This window comes from Dipodomys merriami, unplaced genomic scaffold (genome assembly GCF_024711535.1).
Source record: "Dipodomys merriami isolate MVZ:Mamm:240054 unplaced genomic scaffold, mDipMer1.0.p SCAF_1, whole genome shotgun sequence".
In the NCBI taxonomy this organism is placed as follows: domain Eukaryota; kingdom Metazoa; phylum Chordata; class Mammalia; order Rodentia; family Heteromyidae; genus Dipodomys; species Dipodomys merriami.
Genome location: NW_027202270.1, coordinates 124,705,491 through 124,722,675, shown reverse-complemented (window position 1 = coordinate 124,722,675; position 17,185 = coordinate 124,705,491). Strand labels below are relative to the sequence as shown.

The 17,185-nt window shown below is 42.1% G+C and overlaps 1 protein-coding gene across 26 annotated transcripts in view; it reads left to right on the top strand.

The window, feature by feature from the left end:
* Window positions 1-17,185, top strand: part of Nrxn3 (neurexin 3) — a 1,574,539-nt gene that overhangs the window by 40,384 nt on the left and 1,516,970 nt on the right. The window contains exon 1 of one of the 26 annotated variants that reach the window (XM_070028550.1): window positions 9,970-10,085. The exons of the other annotated variants lie outside the window; for them this stretch is intronic. The gene's annotated coding sequence lies outside the window, so the exon portion shown is untranslated. Of the gene's footprint in view, window positions 1-9,969; window positions 10,086-17,185 lie in introns of those variants that run through there. 26 annotated transcript variants of the gene reach the window in all.

The window sequence follows — 17,185 nt, the reverse complement described above, 5'->3', positions numbered from 1 at the left end:
TCCTCTGCCCTCTCATACAGCTGTGCCTGGCATCAGGTACATCTCTTGCAATCACACAACATCAGCCCTGCAAGAAGCTAATTTGATAAAAACCCCACTCAAAAGCTCATTGAACCTGTCTATAACGATGCTTAATTAAAGTGCAGGAACTTTGAAGAGATAGCAAGTTACTGCTTAATGCAATACCAGAGTGCCACTATTCTACCATCTGCCTCCCTCTCTGCAGTAATTGCTTCCTGACATTTGTTTATTTTAATTAGGAGAGCAGCCTGATCAAGAGGGAGGCAGACAGGTCAGAACTACTGGGGAGGAGGAAGAAAGTAGAAAGGGTGGGGGGCTGTGGTGTAGCAATGGTGGCCTGAAGTGGAATCACTCTTGGCCGTTGGATGATTCCCCTGGTGTGACTTCCATCTTCCTCTAGGGATGGAATGATGAAATCTGTCTCTAGAATGCAAGTGTAAGATTGGGATGAGGATCAGATTCTCAGATCCTGGTGGCATCTTTTTGGAAGCATGAAAACTTCTTGGACGTTTCCATTTGGTTAGGAGGGAGAAAGTAGATGGTGCTGGCAAAGCCCTGGGTAATCCCAGTAGAACTAACTAGACAAGTAGAGATACTTCTGGTACTATTAGAGTCTCAGAGAAGAGGAAAAGACTTTATCATTCATATCTGTTAGTTCCACTGATTCTCAGTCATGGTTTCATGAATGTCCTGGTTATCTCTGATTGTGTGCTAGTCATTACCCATAAAAATGATTATTATTGTTGTTACTATTTTTTCTTTTTACTATTATTATTTTAGACTTTATTGTTATTTTTTCCACTTCCTTTTTATTAATTGTACAAAGGAGCTGCCATTTAACAAAGCAGAATCTCAAGACAAGAATCTCAGAGATGGTAGAACACAGAGTAAAAATATACAAGATATACAAGGTGCAGTATATCTGGCTCAGTGTCACTCCTTTCAACATCCCCACTCATTCCTCCCCTCCCCTCACTTTTCTTAATTTTGTAGGGCATACATTGGATTCTTGACTTCATTCTTCCTTCTTCTCCTCTTCATTCATTTACTCTTTTCCCTTTGACTCCACCCTACCTCTTTTGAGTCCCTACTTCCTGGTGTTTTATTTTTCTGAACTTTGCTTTTGCCTTTCTAAGGAATTACATTATTTGAGATCTCCCTTGACTCTGTCCTGTTTCTTTAATACCATATGAGCATCTCAATAGATGCAGAAAAAGCTTTTGTCAACATCCAACACCCCTGTGTGATAAAAACTCTGGAGAAGCTTCCTCAATATAATAAAGGCTGTGTATCACAAACCTACAGTAAAAAACTAAAGCCCATTCCCTTTAAAATCAGGAATGAGGCAAGTATGTCCACTCTCTCCACTCCTCTCCAATACAGTACTGGAATTTCTAGCAAGAGCAACAGGCAAGAGAAAATTATTATTTTTTAAATGCCATGGATGTTCTTTCTTTTTCAGGACACCTGTTTATCAACTTGTTTAAATGTAAATGTTCCTGTATGCTTTTTAAATAAATTTCCTTTTGTAATTTAAAAAATGTAGAAATTAAAACTTGAGATATAAAGAAGGTGTTTGCCTCTGGATGGGGAGAGAAAAACACTTCCTGGCCTATATTGGAGGGCACTGTAGATCTTGGATACCTTCTTACATGCAATCAAAGCTTAAAGTTATTTCCTCAATACACACTCAAACCCAGTCTGGTGCTCTTGAAGGCTAATTGATTAAAAAATTTTTTTTTTTTTTTGTCGATTGTGGGGCATGAACTCAGGGCCTGTGCTGTCCCTGAGCTCTTTTGCTCAGGGCTAGTGCTCTCTACGACTTTGAACCTCAGCTTCACTTTGGATTTTGAGAGTCTCACATGGACTTTTCTGCCTGGGCTCGCTTTGAACCGTGATCCTTAGGTCTCAGCCTCCTGAGAAGCTAGGAATACCGGTGTGAGCCATCAGCCACCAGGCTGATTTGTTGATTCATTCTACTGTTAGAGATGAGAACACATTGGAAGAGGGTCTCTTTCCACATTGGGTAGATTCAGTGAGTGGGTTTCTTTTTCTTTCTCCAGCCTTGGTAGGCTGTCAAAACAAAGTTCATATTTCCCCTGACTCAGAAAATGCCTTCAGGGCTCAAGTGATTTCCATACCTCTCTAGGTTCCTGTTTTCTTTTCAGTAGTAAACTAGTCTTTCCTTAGTGTCTGATCAGCATTTTGATGATTTTAAGAGGACATTCTGTATATTTTATCTAGCTCTCTAGTTGTTTTTAATGGTAATAGTCATTACCATAAAGTCTCTGATAGTAGTTTTTAAATTATGTATATTTCTATTTTTGGCAGCACAACTCTTTTTTTTTGTCAATTAAAGGCTTACATAGAATCTCAACACTAAAAGCAAATAAAAACGAAAATTTAAAAAGATTGAAATGGAGTTGTTCTGGTTAATGTGGGTCTAGCGAACCCAGGGCAGTTGAACTAGTTCTGTTGGACTTGTTGGACCCATTCAAAGCATCTCGAAGGACCTAAGTTTCATTGGCATAATTGGAAAAACTCCTTTATAAGAGTATTGCGGTGTGACTGATTTTGAAGAACCGCGGCTTTGGCAGAGCTTGTCTAGTGCTTTCCTTGGAAACAAATGGTTCTTGATATTTTAGGATCTAGGCTGGAAGCCTAGATCTCGGGCAGGGTGCTAAGGAATGACAGAATGTGCTGTACAAGTCCCAAGAAGCCCCTGTGCAAATAAGGCCAGGAGAGAGGGGAATCTTAGGGCTCCCAGGAAGATAGATCTGGAGTGGTAGGCAGAGAATGGAGAGAAAGAGGGCTGGTCCTTCCACAGGCAACATCAAAACAGGATTGATTAGACAACAACATGCAAAAGTCTTATCAGGAGAAATTCCCGAGAAGGACTAAAAAAGAGGGAATCCAAGACCCTGTGATGAAGACCCTGTGAAAGCTGGGAGGAAGGAAGGATTGTGTGAGAACACAGCTCTGGGAGAGTCTCAGACAGGTGGAAGGGAAGTCTCCAAGCAAAAGTTGATTGTTAAAGGATTTCCACATTGGAGAGGGTCAGCCTGGCCCTAGCATTCCAATGAGCCTAGTTATTGACTGGGAGCAGTCCTAAAGGAATGACAGTAGTTTGCACTACATGATAGGTGCCAAAGATGGCAGCCAGGGCTATTGTTCACTCTGCAACAGGTCCTCTTGAAAGAGACTGAAGTGCTGTACCTACACGATCACCTCCACAAAGAAAAGCTACCCTGAGAGCAAGGAGACATTTGCTGAGAGAAGGCTGGAATAAGAACAAGGCATACTTGTTCAGAACACAGCCTATCTGTTTCCTAATGAGCTCACTATGAGTAGCTTGGATTAACAGGTCCCTTTTAATACCTAAAGGCACTCTCTGATGTCTATCTGGTCCTATAATTCCCTCATCCTAAACCCTTCCAATGGTCTTTATCTAATACCACACACCCTTTATGTCCTGGTCTGAACTTCGCTTACTCCTCCACCTTACTACACACTGCTTCCCTTGTTGTCTCCAATACAGCCCATCTGGTCTTTCAGTCTCCTGTATTTGCCTTGTCTCACCACAGGGCTGTTGCATATGACGTTCCTTCTGCCTGGAATACTGTGCCCTCCTCACTCCTCTGTCTTTCTATTTGGGAATATGAGTCACTTCCCAAGGGAGGCCCGAAGTCTCACTGTCATGGATTTCCCAGTATGGTGTTCATGTGTGGTACCTCAGACACTGGTGGGATTTGTCACAAGCATAGTGACAAATCCTGGCTGACTATTTGTTCAATCCTTGACTCTGCTACTTGCTACAAGTTCTGCAAGAGCAGAAGCTACTTCTGTTTCTGCTGATCACTGTATCTCAGTGCCTTGCACCCTAGATTCATTCAGTTTAAATGTTTTCCTCTAATGAATTATATACAGAAAAGACAACATAGAATAATTAGATAGCTAACATGTAAATATAAAATACACTTAACAGCACAATTAAAGGCACCGGGAAACAGACTCGTCTAGACTAGGTGACCTTCAAGGAACTTAGAGCCCAGTCTCATTGTCTGGAGTTCAATCTAGGGAAGGTAGATGGCTTCTCTCTCCTTGTGTAGCTAGTGGGAGCAAGAGCTAGGGCTGATACCTTCATCTCTCAGCGCCGAGAGCCTTGCTCTCTTGCTGTATGTGATCTATAGTGTGCAAGTGGAAGACAGAGGCCTGGGTTCCCTGTGAACTCCACTCCCATTGTGGACTTGACCTTGCATAAGCCATTAATCTGTTTGTTTCCTCGTCTGTAACAGAGGGATGATAATGTGTATTTGAGAATGAACAGATAATCTGTGAAAAGGCTTGTGTTGGAAACTCTGAATTGTGTTACTGCTAATCATTGTGTTATCATGATAATTGTGTTATTGCTAAGTCACATTTTACTTCAAGGAGCCTCCAGCCCCTAAGGATATAGAATGGGGGTGAGGCCGCCATCCAGGCTCTTTTAACTGAACTCGTTTCTGAGTCCATCTTGGTTCTTTCCTCTCCGTGGATAGGATAGTTTTGAATGTATTTCTACAAGGGAACTGCAATGTTTTTGGGGGGAGGGTTATTATTTCTCTGAAGCAGAGAAGAAGCTTGTGAGATTGTTTGGACCAGTGCCTCAGTGTCTTGGCCCAAGTTCTTTTATCAATAAAAGGAAAGGGCCATCTAACTTGCTCTAAAATCTCCTTTCAGCAGGAAGCCCCGTAAATCTTGTGAATGAGACTGACTCAAGCAGGGAAGGGCAAGTTATGACCAGATAGACTCCTATATAGGACATAGAGCATGAGGAGACTATTATGATTTCTAGCTTGAGAGATTTGTTAAATCTCAGGAACTTTCTAACACTAAGAATAGGTGATCCTGAAAATAGAGAAGATAAGGAAGTTTGTTTCCTGTAGGTCTTTATAAGGAGAAGAACAAAATCATAGCCCTTAGTATTGAGGAATGTTTTATATATATGGTAGATCCAAGGGAGAACTCAAATGGTGTAATTCCTTAGAAAGGCAAAAATCAAAGTTCAGCAAAATAAAATACCAGGAAGTGGGTACTTGAAAAAGGTGGGGATGGGGTCAAGGGGAAAAGCTAGATGAATGAAGAGGAGAAGAGGGGGAGGATCTATCTAAGAATCCAATGCATATCCTATAAAACTAAGAAGAGTGAGGGAAGGGCTGGCTAGGGGAGGGATGCGGGAATGCTAAAAGGGGTGGCCCTGATCAAGATACATTACATTCATAAACTGCTTAGTTAAATGGCAACTCCTTTGTACAATGACTTAAAGATAAGAAGAAGAAGGAAAAGAAAAAAAATGGCAGCCCTTTTGGAATGGGGGAGTAGATTAGGAAGCATTTAAAGTGAGGCTGATGTGTGAAACTGAGATTTGAGGTTGAGAAATCCTTTCTACACTCTCTTCTAGGTTGGACACACCTGTTTCCTACCACATTTGCAGTGGAGATCCGTGTATGTGGGTGAACACTGTTAACCTCCATTTCTCTATTGTGTTCTATACTTTGGCCCCTCTTCTCTCTTCTTCTTCCTTAAGTGCATCTCTTTGAGAGACTGCTTCTGGTGTCGTAATACCAGGTAGTACAAGCTCAGTGTGTCTGATAGAGTGCTCTGGGTTGAAGGATAACATGGGGAATTTTCTGCCAAGGTGACCAGTAAAGGTGAAAACAGGAGACAATTTGAGTAACACATTTTAGGGAGCCAGGTACCAGTGGTTTATGCTTATAATCTGTGTGACTTGGGAGGCTGGTTGGGAAGATCATGGTTAGAGGCCAGCCCAGGTGAAGAAGTTCAAGACGTGCTCCCCCTCAACAGAAAAAGCTGGCCATGGTGACTGATATTTGTCACCCCAGCTGTGACAGCAAGTGAAAATAGGAGGATATCAGCTCAGGCCAGTGTAGGCAAAAAGTAAAACCCTATCTCAAAAAGAACCAGAGAAAAAGGGCCGAGCATGTAGCTCAATCAGTAGAATGCTTACCTAGGAGGTGAAAAGCCTTGAATTCAAAGTCTAGTTTACCCCCACCCCCTCAACATGCATTTTAGTTTCCCTTACATTTTTCTGCGTGCCTCTTCCTTCTTCATTTTTAACCCTCTTCAGCCTGGATGGAGCTTTCCCAGGCTTATGTAAAAGTAATTATATTCAGAGATTTCTTTTGTTCCTAAAGGTGTCAACTTAATTTTCTTTCTGGTGATTGTCTTTTCTTTGGTCCACTTGATAGTTTGGGATTTAGTGATCATTTCCATTTGTAAGTATTTTTCATATATAGAGATCTCATTTTGTGGCTGGTAGTTATTTTTGTTCCTATTGCTCTAAGAAGCAAGCTGAGGCTCAACTTGGCAAAGCTCCCAGAAACAGAGACAGGTCTAGTGTGAACCCTGGCCCCTTTTAGTCTTGTCCTACCCTCCTCTAGCCTAGCATGACAATGGCTGAGACACCGGGGCTCTTGAACTCTGAGCTGATCGCACATGTGTTCCATAGTGACTGGCAAAAATCTTCACTGATTGGGAGACTGGAGATCTTCCTAGATATGCATCAAGTTTGAAAAGATAACTCACTTCCCTTTGTATGTTAGGTTCCTAGAGCAACTCTGACTAAGTACCACCAACAGAGTAGCTGAAGACAAGGGAAAAGGTCTTCTCATAGTTCCAGAAGACTCAAGTCATTAGAATTAGGGCCCATTCTCTGCCAGTGTGACATCATCTTGACTTGAAAACATGGGTTGAAATCCTGTTTCCAAGTCAGATCACATTCCCAGGTCATGTGGGTTAACACTTCTTCAGCCGATCGTTTTCAATTACATGGTCTATGCACAGCATGTTATCTTAGCCTTCCCTTCTGATTTGTTTGATTTTTTTGGCGGGGGGTATCATGGGCCTCGAACTTAGGGACTGGGTGCAGTCCCTGAGCTTTTATGCTCAAGGCTAGTGCTCTACTACTTTGAGCAGTGCCACTTCTGGTTTTTGAATGGTTAATTGGGGATAAGAGTCTTACAGGGAGTTTTCTGCCCAGGCTGGCTTCAAATCATGATCTCAGATCTCAGCTTCCTGAGTAGCTAGGATTGGATTACAGGCATGAGCCACTGGTGCCTGGCTTTGTTTTTTTTTTAATGCCCTTTAAAAAATGAAATTGTGTTTGTTATAGATGGTAGTTTTTATTTCATAATTTTCTAAGATTCAGGAAAATATGGCCTGCCACATTCCTATCAATCAAATGAATAATTGACATACACTGCACTTGCTTCTAGTAATTTCTTCTAAAGAAATTAAATCTTTACAAATACAGATTTAAATCTTTACAAATACAGATTTAACAATTATTGTGAACCATCTTCTTAGTACATTATATTCTCCTCTTAGAGGGTAGTATTTCTCAATGAGTGAAATTTGGAGGTTTAGTTGAGGTCAAGGATGTGGCTAAGCATCCTTCAGTACACAGATGAACCCCGCAGCAGTGAATTACCTACTCAGCTATTGATTGCTCCCCAGGTTAAGAATCTCTATTTTAGTTTTATATTTTGGCATTACTAGGGTTTGAACTCATGGTTTTTCTATTTTGCAGCAAAAGCTTTACTGTTTGAACCATGCCTCTAACCTTTTTTGATTTAGTTTATTTTCCAAATGGAATATTGTGCTTTTCTTTTTCTTTTCTTTTCTTTTTTTTTTTTTCCTGGGAGGACTTTAATCCTCCTACCTTTGCTTCATGTATCCCTAGGATTATAGGCACGTTCCACTGTGCTCTGTAAGAAACCCTATTTTAGAGAGAACTATCATGATATTGACAGGATCCTTTAAGAAATATTTTTCTACTTTTACATACATTTACAAGCTTAGATAAACAACATGTGGTATTATGTTGTTATGCATGAGTATTCTTTAATTTTATATAAATAGTAGCATAACATATTCCGAATCTTGCTTTTTCCCGTTCAACATTTTTCAGATCTTTGTTGATATATATGCATGTATATAATATACATATATCATTTCTCTTAACGAATCTAAAGTTTGTTGTTTTTAAAAAATGTCTTAGCCAAGGCATAGTTACTAAAGTTGGAAGATACTTGGACCTAGGGTCTGAGGCTAGCTTGGTCAATATAGTGAAGACCTCATCTCAAGTAAAGAAAGTCTTTCTTTGATGAAATTAAAAAAAAATCAGGGGCTGGAAATGTGGCTTAGTGGTAGGGTACTTGCCTAGCATGCATGAAGCCCTGGGCTTGATTCCTCAGTACCACATACACAGAAAAAGCTGGAAGTGGTACTGTGGCTCACATGATAGAGCGCTAGCCTTGAGCAAAGAAACTCAGGGACAGTGCTCAGGCCCTGAATTCAAGCCTTAGGACTGGCCAAAAAAAAAAAAATCAAGCCTATGTAATTCTCTAGGTACCTTCTCTTCACAGGAAGACTAAATTTTATTTCCTGTGACATATACAAGTCTGGAAATCCAAGACTAGATGACAGAGTTTAGGGCCCCAGTCCTGGTAGGAAGCAGCGCCATATTGTGGGTGTTAATTACCTGGAAGATCTTATTCTTAGAATGTAGCAATATTATAGGCCCTTGGAGTCCTCAAGCAGCTGGAGGGAGAATGTCATTGTGTCTCTACTCTTACCCGTAGCACACACACACACAGGCGGGCCTTGTGTGGCTTGTCATTCTCTACCTCCCTTCACTTCCTGATTGGAGCATCTGAGCTAGAAGAGCAGGATTTCTGAAGGAAATCCCTCTATACCAGTGGACTTTGGTTGCCATAACAAACAACCATAGCCTGGATGGATTAACAACAGCAACTTAATTTCTCACAGTTCTAGAGATTTCTCACAGATCTAGAAATCCAAGAACAGCTTGTTGGTTTCTCCTGAGCTTATGCTTCCTGTGTTTAGATGGCTGAGCTCCTACCATGCTGTGTCCACACATCATAGCCCTGCTGTGCTTGTCTGTGACAAAGGTCCTGTTCTTCCTGGTAAGACTGACTTAGGCAGGAGGAGGAACACAGGAAGGCAGCAGGAAGGGGGCCCAGGGTGGGAAAGGCTGTGGGATGGGGGCTGAGAAGGGGCTTTGATTTAGGTATCTCAGAAGCCATTGGGAACTGAGTTAAGTGCGTCAAGGACATGTGGGATATAGATGCCAGAATACAGAGACGAGGATAATCAGGAAGACATGGAGATTATGAATTTTGATACAGCGAAAGATTACAGAGAATAACTTAAAGATGAGGACAGATGAGGCCTTATCTTTAAGGAATTCATCTCCATGTTAGTCATGTTAGGTACCAGGTATGAGGGCTTTGACATAGGAATTGGGGAAGGAGCACCGTCTCCTGGGAACCTCCCTCCAGTGTACAGGGTGCAGATTTCCAAGGGATGATTGGATAGCCTTTATAGAGTTTAGCCTGAGGGTTTTAAACCTTACTTTACATTCAAGGTTAGTTAGCTCAGAGAACTTAGAACTGTAAAATCTCACTCAGATTTTGGTTTCTAGAAGAAACTACGTATGGTGACAAATTTTAAGTGAGGCTGCTTTTGAGGAACCTCCTGCGATAAAGGTTGCTTACCATATAGCCAGAAACTACAACCTTATCCACAGACTCAGCTGTAGATGACCCAATGGAAAACACCTTGATCTGAGTTAGAAGGACTGGGCTGGCTCTTAGTTCTGCTAAGAGCCCTGTGACCTTGAACAAGCGACTTAGGTTCCAAGTGTTAATTTTTTCCACCTCTAAAATGGAAGTAACAACACATCAGTGTATTTCTCTAAGGATAAAATGAGAATGGTGTTTGGTAGCTGGTGAGTTTCCAAAAATGTTATTTGATTCTGGAATCTGAATCTAAGGAGATTGGACGCTTTCCTATTTGCAGCTAGGAGCTTCTTTAGAGGCAGGAGAGTGATCTGTTTAAACGTGGGTTTCAGAAAGTTAATTCTGGCTTGAGCAGCACAGAAAGAGAGGTGGAAATGGGGAGATGCTGGAAATACAAAGATCAGCCATCAAGCCTTTGAAGTAAACCAAAGGAGGAAGACCTATCTGGACTGAGTTAATGAGGTAGGTGGGTTGGAGGGAAGGAGGACAGAGGGGAATAGAAAAGGGAAAGGAGAGAGCAGGAAAGGAGGTAGCACTGGGTCATAAAGGATGCCTGTGAGGTTGTGAGGGAGAAGACAGAGGGATCATTTGGGAAGGAGAGTTGAAGAAGGGCATTATGGGGGAAGGCACTGAGTTTGAGTTTAGCCACCTTATGTCTGAATTGCATGGGGTTATCTAGGACCATGAGAAGTGTGTGTGGAGATCTGTAGGGAGAGCTCCAAGGGATGGGAGGAGAAGAGAAACTGAGACTGCCTTTCAGGCGTGCCAAGAGAGGGTAGAGCGGGAGGAGGAGGAGCACAGGAAGGCAGCAGGAAGGGGGCCCAGGGTGGGAAAGCAGAGGAAGGCTGTGGGATGGGGGCTGAGAAGGGGCTTTGATGTAGGTATTTCAGAAGCCATTGGGAACTGAGTTAAGTGCGTTAAGGACATGTGGGGTATAGATGCCAGAATACAGAGACGAGGATAATCAGGAAGACATGGAGATTATGAATTTTGATACAGCAAAAGATTACAGAGAATAACTTAAAGATGAGGACAGAGTCTTGTTTCTTTTTCAGGTTACTGGCATGCTGCTGAGCAGTGGGTGGGGTGGGAAAGTGGCGCTGTTCAGGGAAGTATCGATAGCACAGGGTTCTTGGGAGGTGGGAGGGCCCGGAGGAGGAGCAGCATTGGGGAGTCAGTTCTAAAGGGATCAGTTTTGGTTGAAAAGGGAAAGCGGGTATATAAGGAGGAGAACAAGTGAGTAGCTGAAGAGGAGAGAACAGGTCTTTCATGTAAGCTTTCTCAGTAATAATAATTTAAAAAAATAAAAGGACCTGACCTAGCATCTACCGAGTGAACAAAGTTGGAAAGAACTGAAGAAGGGAGCAGGGGAAGGCCATGTTAAAGAATTGCTGAGTAGACAACTCTGAGAAGGGCAGGTATCATTGCGTTCATTAGCATAGATGAGTCCATCTGTGGTTCCAGGTATTGACCCAGTAGAGTCCAAGTGATGAGGGAACCATGCAGTCCTGAACAGGTAAGAAGTAAAAAGAACTGGGTAGGGAAGGGGTGAAATACTCTGGCATCAAGATAGGGTTTCCAAGCTGGGCGCCGGTGACTCAGGCCTGTAATCCTAGCTACTCAGAAGGCGGAGATCTGAAGATTGTTGGTTCAAAGCCAGCACAGGCAGGAAAGTTTGTGAGACTCTTATCTCCAAAAAATTACCAGAAAACCAGAAGTGGCGCTGTGGCTCAAGTAGTGGAGTGCTAGCCCTGAGTTGAAGAGCTGAGAGACAGTGCTCAGGCCCAGAGTTCAAGCCCCATGACTGACCAAAAAAAAAAAAAAAAAGAAAAGATAGTGGTTCCATTCTTTGATGAGCTAATGAGACGGATTAGGAAAAGATGGGAAAAGACTTTTGAGTAGGTATGGTATTAAGGGATTGAGGATGAAGGTGTATATTACTCAAGTTTAGGCATTAGGGATTATGAAGCCAGGACACTGTGTGGGCATTGCTTGAAGTTAGGGTGAAGGATGGATCTGTTAGCCTGTTAAATATGTTAGTGGATGTAGAAGAGTGATCTTGTACAAAATAACCACCAAAGTCTTGGTGGCAGGACACAGTAAGCATTGATTTGCTTCCCAGGATGGAGGTTGCCGATCTAGACCAGGTGCTTGTGGGTGATTCTGCCAAGTCTTCATGCATAGCTTGAACAGGATTTGGTTGATGTGGGTTGGCTCTGCCTGATGTGGCCATGGTCACTCACCTCTGGGTGATCTAGGCCTCACAACCTTATCTTAGCATGATGACAAGCATGGTGCAATAGAGAACTTTTGAAACCATTTGTGATGGCTATTATATTGGCTTTCTTGGTCAAAGAAAATCACATGCTAGAGTCCCGAGTCAAGATGTGAGGAAATATACTCTACCCATGCAGGTGGGCAAGGGTGGAGTGAACATTTCTGAACAAAAATCAGGTGACATAAGAGGAAGATGGGGAGAAGTAAGGTTGCCCATGGCATTGGACTCTTGAATGATGACAGAGGAACACAGGTGCGAAGAAAGGATCTGTATACTCTGCTCCCATCCTGAGATACAAGTGGCCCCAGCTGAGAGTGTTTGGCAAAGAAATGATGTGATTAGAAAGGATATGGGTTTTTGTATTGTGTGGAGTCTAGTATGGACAGCAGGAATTGCAGCAGGCACTGCAGGAAGGAAGAATTCTGAAGAGGTATTGGGGGGGAATTGGTTGCTGAAAGTTAGAGAGAGAGAGGAGAGAGAGGAGAGATTGCCCAAGTGAGTGAGTCTGTCTGTCTGTCTGTCTGTCTGTCTTTCTCTCTCTCTCTCTGCTAGAAGAGTAGATAAGCTTGGCTAACCGCAGGTAAACTGTCTAGAAGCTTTATTGTTTTGGTGTAAAAACAAGGCTCTGGGTGCCTAGCTCCTCCTGACTATTGGAGGAGGGCAGATGCTTCCTGGAGAGATGTTTCCATGGGGAGGTGGTCACAGCTCCATACTATACTTGGGATTTCACAATTGCTTTTACTCTGACAGGGTGTTGGGTTTTTTTTTTTTGGCACTACAAATAAGGAAGTGAGAGGGTGGGTGTGGGAAGGAAACTATTTAAATGAAGCTTTAGTAATAGAAATAACATCCATCCTTGGAAAGAGAGACTCTAGAAGAAGGATGGATGGGGGTGAGATGCCTCAAACCTTTCCTTTCCTATGGCAGATCCTTTCACCACCTTTCCAGGGTTCTTGACCTTCCCTCCTACATGAGGTTCTAAGCTCTCTGAGAGTGAAGTCTGGCTTGTTTTAATTATAGCTCTATCCTCAGTCTAGCAACTCATGGAACACAGTAGGTGCTCATGAATATGTTTGAGTGGATGAATGAATGAATGAGCGATGGAAAATTCATAAACCAGGACATCCATCTTCACTTAAAAGGACTCCAAACTTTGAGTTCCATCACTCAACAAATATTCAAGGACCTCTTGAATTTTAAACAGGATGACTAGGCATTCACAGAGATGAGACACAGTCCTTCCCAGATGGTCACTATGTAGCTTTGGGAACAATAACTAACAAAACAGACTCACATCATAGTATTTCAACCCTCAGTTTGTCCACCTGCAAAAGGGAAGGCGAAGACAGTCCCATTCAGATTTGTTTCCTACAAGGCTTCTTGGAGCCTTCAATATTTTGTTGTTCTTTGTGATCTCACAAACAGGGAAAAACAGATGTTCTTGAGACCTATTTGATGATATTCTCCTTTCACTTCTCTTTTGTTGTTGTTTTTGGAGCATCTTGTGGGATGGGGTTTCTAAGAGGCACATTTTGGTATGTGTCAGTTTAGTCGGATGGTTGTGGACCAGTCCCCACTGTAGAATTCATCTGAAGGTCTTCCTGGATCACTTCTTCTTGGATGTACTTGCATCAACTGCAAAATATGCTTGCAATGGAAAGATTGACTTTTGGAGCTCCCAATGGCTTCAGATATCCATTTATCCTTTCTCCTAAGGATGTTGGAAGTAGAGATTCTGGATTCAGCATTAGATTGTACCCCCTAAGCTTTCCCTTTGGTCAACCATCCTAAAGTCATTCTTGTACTCCAGGGAGGATTGGAGACATCAGGATAACTGCCAAAAGGACTAAGTTGTACATGAATGTGGGTCAATGGTAGGAAGTTCTATGTCAACAACAGACAGGATCAAGATTTTTGAAAAACAGGCAGGTTCAAGGTGTAAAGCCCCATGTCTACACTGCCTCAGATTTTTTGACCGTGTGTGTGTGTGTGTGTGTGTGTGTGTGTGTGTGTGTGTGTGTGTGTGTGTGTGTGTGTGTGTGGACATAGAGCCCAATTATAGCCCCCTCATCTTTTGCCTAGATAAGAGCCATGCCCTCCTAATTGCTTTCTCTATGTCCCTATATATTCCTTTCAAGATCAGGTCCCATGCCATCTAAGGCACACTTTGTCCCTTCACTTCCTCTATTTAAAATCTCTCCAAGACACCCAAGAATTCCCTAGATTCCAGGACCTTTGGAACTCTGCTCCCAGTGTGATCTTTCAGCTTTACATTTTCCCCAGTCTTCACTCCTGCCTTCCCTTCATCCCAGCTAGATAGAATCTTTTCTGGCTTCCTGAGCACCTAGGAGCTTTGACATATCCTTATCTGTTCTCACGACTTTTCCTTTTCTGGGACGTGACCTCTGGGGCCTAGTGTAGTAAAACTGCTCATTATTTAAGTGCCCATCAACTTCCCTTATGTTTGTTGCTCTTGCATCCATTTCCCCTCCTAATCTCTGACTAAGATCTTTAAGACTCTGGGATCTTATAGGGTGTTTGGGAAATAGCAGGTGTGTACTGGAGTTTTGTTGAATGGATGAATGAATGAATGTGTACCACATTGAATGAAATGGAGATTGTGGTTTCTTGATTCTCTCTTGTCTCCCTCTCTTAGTCACGTGTGTGTACACACTAGTGCACATGCACTCACACATGCACACACATACAATCTGGAATAACAGATGCTCAGCCTGGTTTAGCAGAGAGATGGAATTATAGGTTTTATTTTATTTTATCTTTTTAAAAAGAGATATAGTTTTGTTTGCTTTTAAGCATAGCACATTTAAAAAGCTAAGATAGAAATAGATACTAATAAGTAAACTGGGGGAAATTAATGCAAAATTACTGGTTGTATTATAATACTGATTGCATAATAATGTGTCATAAACAAAGGACCATAAACATTCTCGAGTTATTCTTGGAGTCTCAAAAGTTAAAGGCGTACTGATGGGATCATTAATTTTTTTCTTAAGATTTAAATTAAAAAATACTGATTTTCCATTTAAAAAAATTAAAAAACCTTTAATGTTAAGTAAAACCTAAAACTTTGTAGAGAAAGATAAAACAGGAACTTTCTCCTTTTTAAGGATAATGAAAGTTGCATTTGACTTATTGCAATTCTGCATTAGCAGCCCAAGCTCAGGTTTATTAATCTATGAAAACTCACGGTTATAGGTAAAGCCTGGCACAGGTGGGCCCACTGTGCGCAATCCAAATACATTGATGAGCCCATTATTTTTATTTCATATGGCCATTGCAATTATAGAATGCCTGTGGTACCACCTACACTTCTGGTTGAGAAGAATTCTGAGGGTCCAGCTGGGCTTAGTATTAAGGAGCTGTGATTGATTAGTGAAAAGTGTTGTGGACCTATGAAGGAAGGATTCACGGATTTACCAGCCTGATCTAATCCAGTCCAAATACTAAATAATGGTAATCATTGTGAGAGAAAAACATCACACCGAAGCCAGGTGCTGGTGGCCTATACCTATAATCCTATTACTAGGGAGGCTGAGATCTGAGAGTTGTGGTTGGAACCAGCTCAGGCTGTCAAATCTGCAAGCCTCTCCTCCAATTAACCAGCAAAAAGGCAGAAGTAGAGGTGTGGCTCAAGAGCTGGAGTGCCAGCCTTGAGAGGGAAAGAAGCCAAGTGACAAGCAAAGACTTGAAGGCTGGAGTTTAAGCTTCAATACTGGTGCACGTGTGTGTGTGTGTGTGTGTGTGTGTGTGTGTGTGTGTGTGCACGCACAAGTGTGTGCCCATGCACATGCACACTTGTGCTCACACATTTAAATGCTTGAATTTCAGATTCAATTGTATCATGTATTGGTTCTATGGCTGACAAAAGCTATGTTCTGTTTCTGAGTTTCAGTTAGGTAGTGGAAGTTGCAGACGATCAACACCTTATTATGAAGGAGCATTTTGTAAATGCTAAAGGACTCCACATACTAGTACCATGCCTACTATTTTTAAATGAGGCTGTGAGATCATGGCTGTATGCACTTAGTACCGATTTGTTTGTTCGTGCCTGCTACATATGAATGTTTCCATGTGTATTGTCTATTTTAGACTCTCAGTTCATAGCACATGCAAAGTATGCTTCTTATTCTTAACTCAGAGCACTAGCTAGCCCAGGGATGATCTCTGGGTGTTGCCTTTTTGGCTTTCTGTTCCTGGTCATGTTCCTCAGAAGAGACAGTTACACGGAAACAGAGGAAGTTGAATTACCTCATGGGGTGCCTATGCTTAGAAGTTCTGTTCTTCTCAACTCACTGTGTGAAGTGGTCATAGCAAACCTGATGCTGAGGACTTTCCTTAGGTTACCCAGGATTGGGGGTCTAGAACCTCACAGAGCTTAGGCTTTGGCCAAGAGAACTAGAATGACTCGGTTCTCCTGTGTATTTGTCACCTTCTTGGAGGTGAGTAGAGGCATGCTCCCACAGCAAAAGAGCCAGGATGAGCAAGCAGAATAGGAAAGTACTCCGCTAACCTTTGCTTATGTCATCTTTACTAATGGTCCATTCAGCCAAAGCAAGTCATGTCTGAGCTTATTATCAAGGGCCGACCACAATAATAGTTAACAGAAAAGGGTCTAGAAATGAGGAAAGGTAAAGAATGTCCCAAATACAATCAAAATGCTATACAATGTATGGGAGAAATCTTGAAAATTATAGTGAGTAGGGTGCAAAGAAAGAGTAGTGATAGTGATGGAACTGGCAATCATTTATTGACTGCATACAGTGTCTCAGCGTTAGTCAGCTTTCCACTGTGGTGATACAATACCAGAGTAAAACAACTTTAAGAGAAAAGACACATACTTTGGCTCAGTTTCAGAGATTTAAGTCCAAAGTTACATACCTCCATCATTTTTGAGCCAGTGGTAAGGCTGAGCATCATGGTTAAAGTACTTGGAGGAAGAAAGCTATTTACCTCATGAGATAGACAGACATATAGATAGATGGTAGATAGAGACAGACAGAGAGAGAAGAAGACAGAGTGATAGAGGAGAGAGGGGAAAGACAAAGACAAAGAGACAGAGGTGAGGGACAAATTATACCTCTCAAAGGTATAGCTCCAGTGACCCACCCTCTTCCAACTAACCCTACCCCTGAATGTTTTAGCAGCTTCTCAACCAGTTACAAGGGGGCAGCCCTTGAGCCTGTGAGCCTTTGAGGACATTTCATATATGTCAATCACAACCTTCAGTACTTGGTCTCTAGGAACTCAAGCCCACTTCACAGTG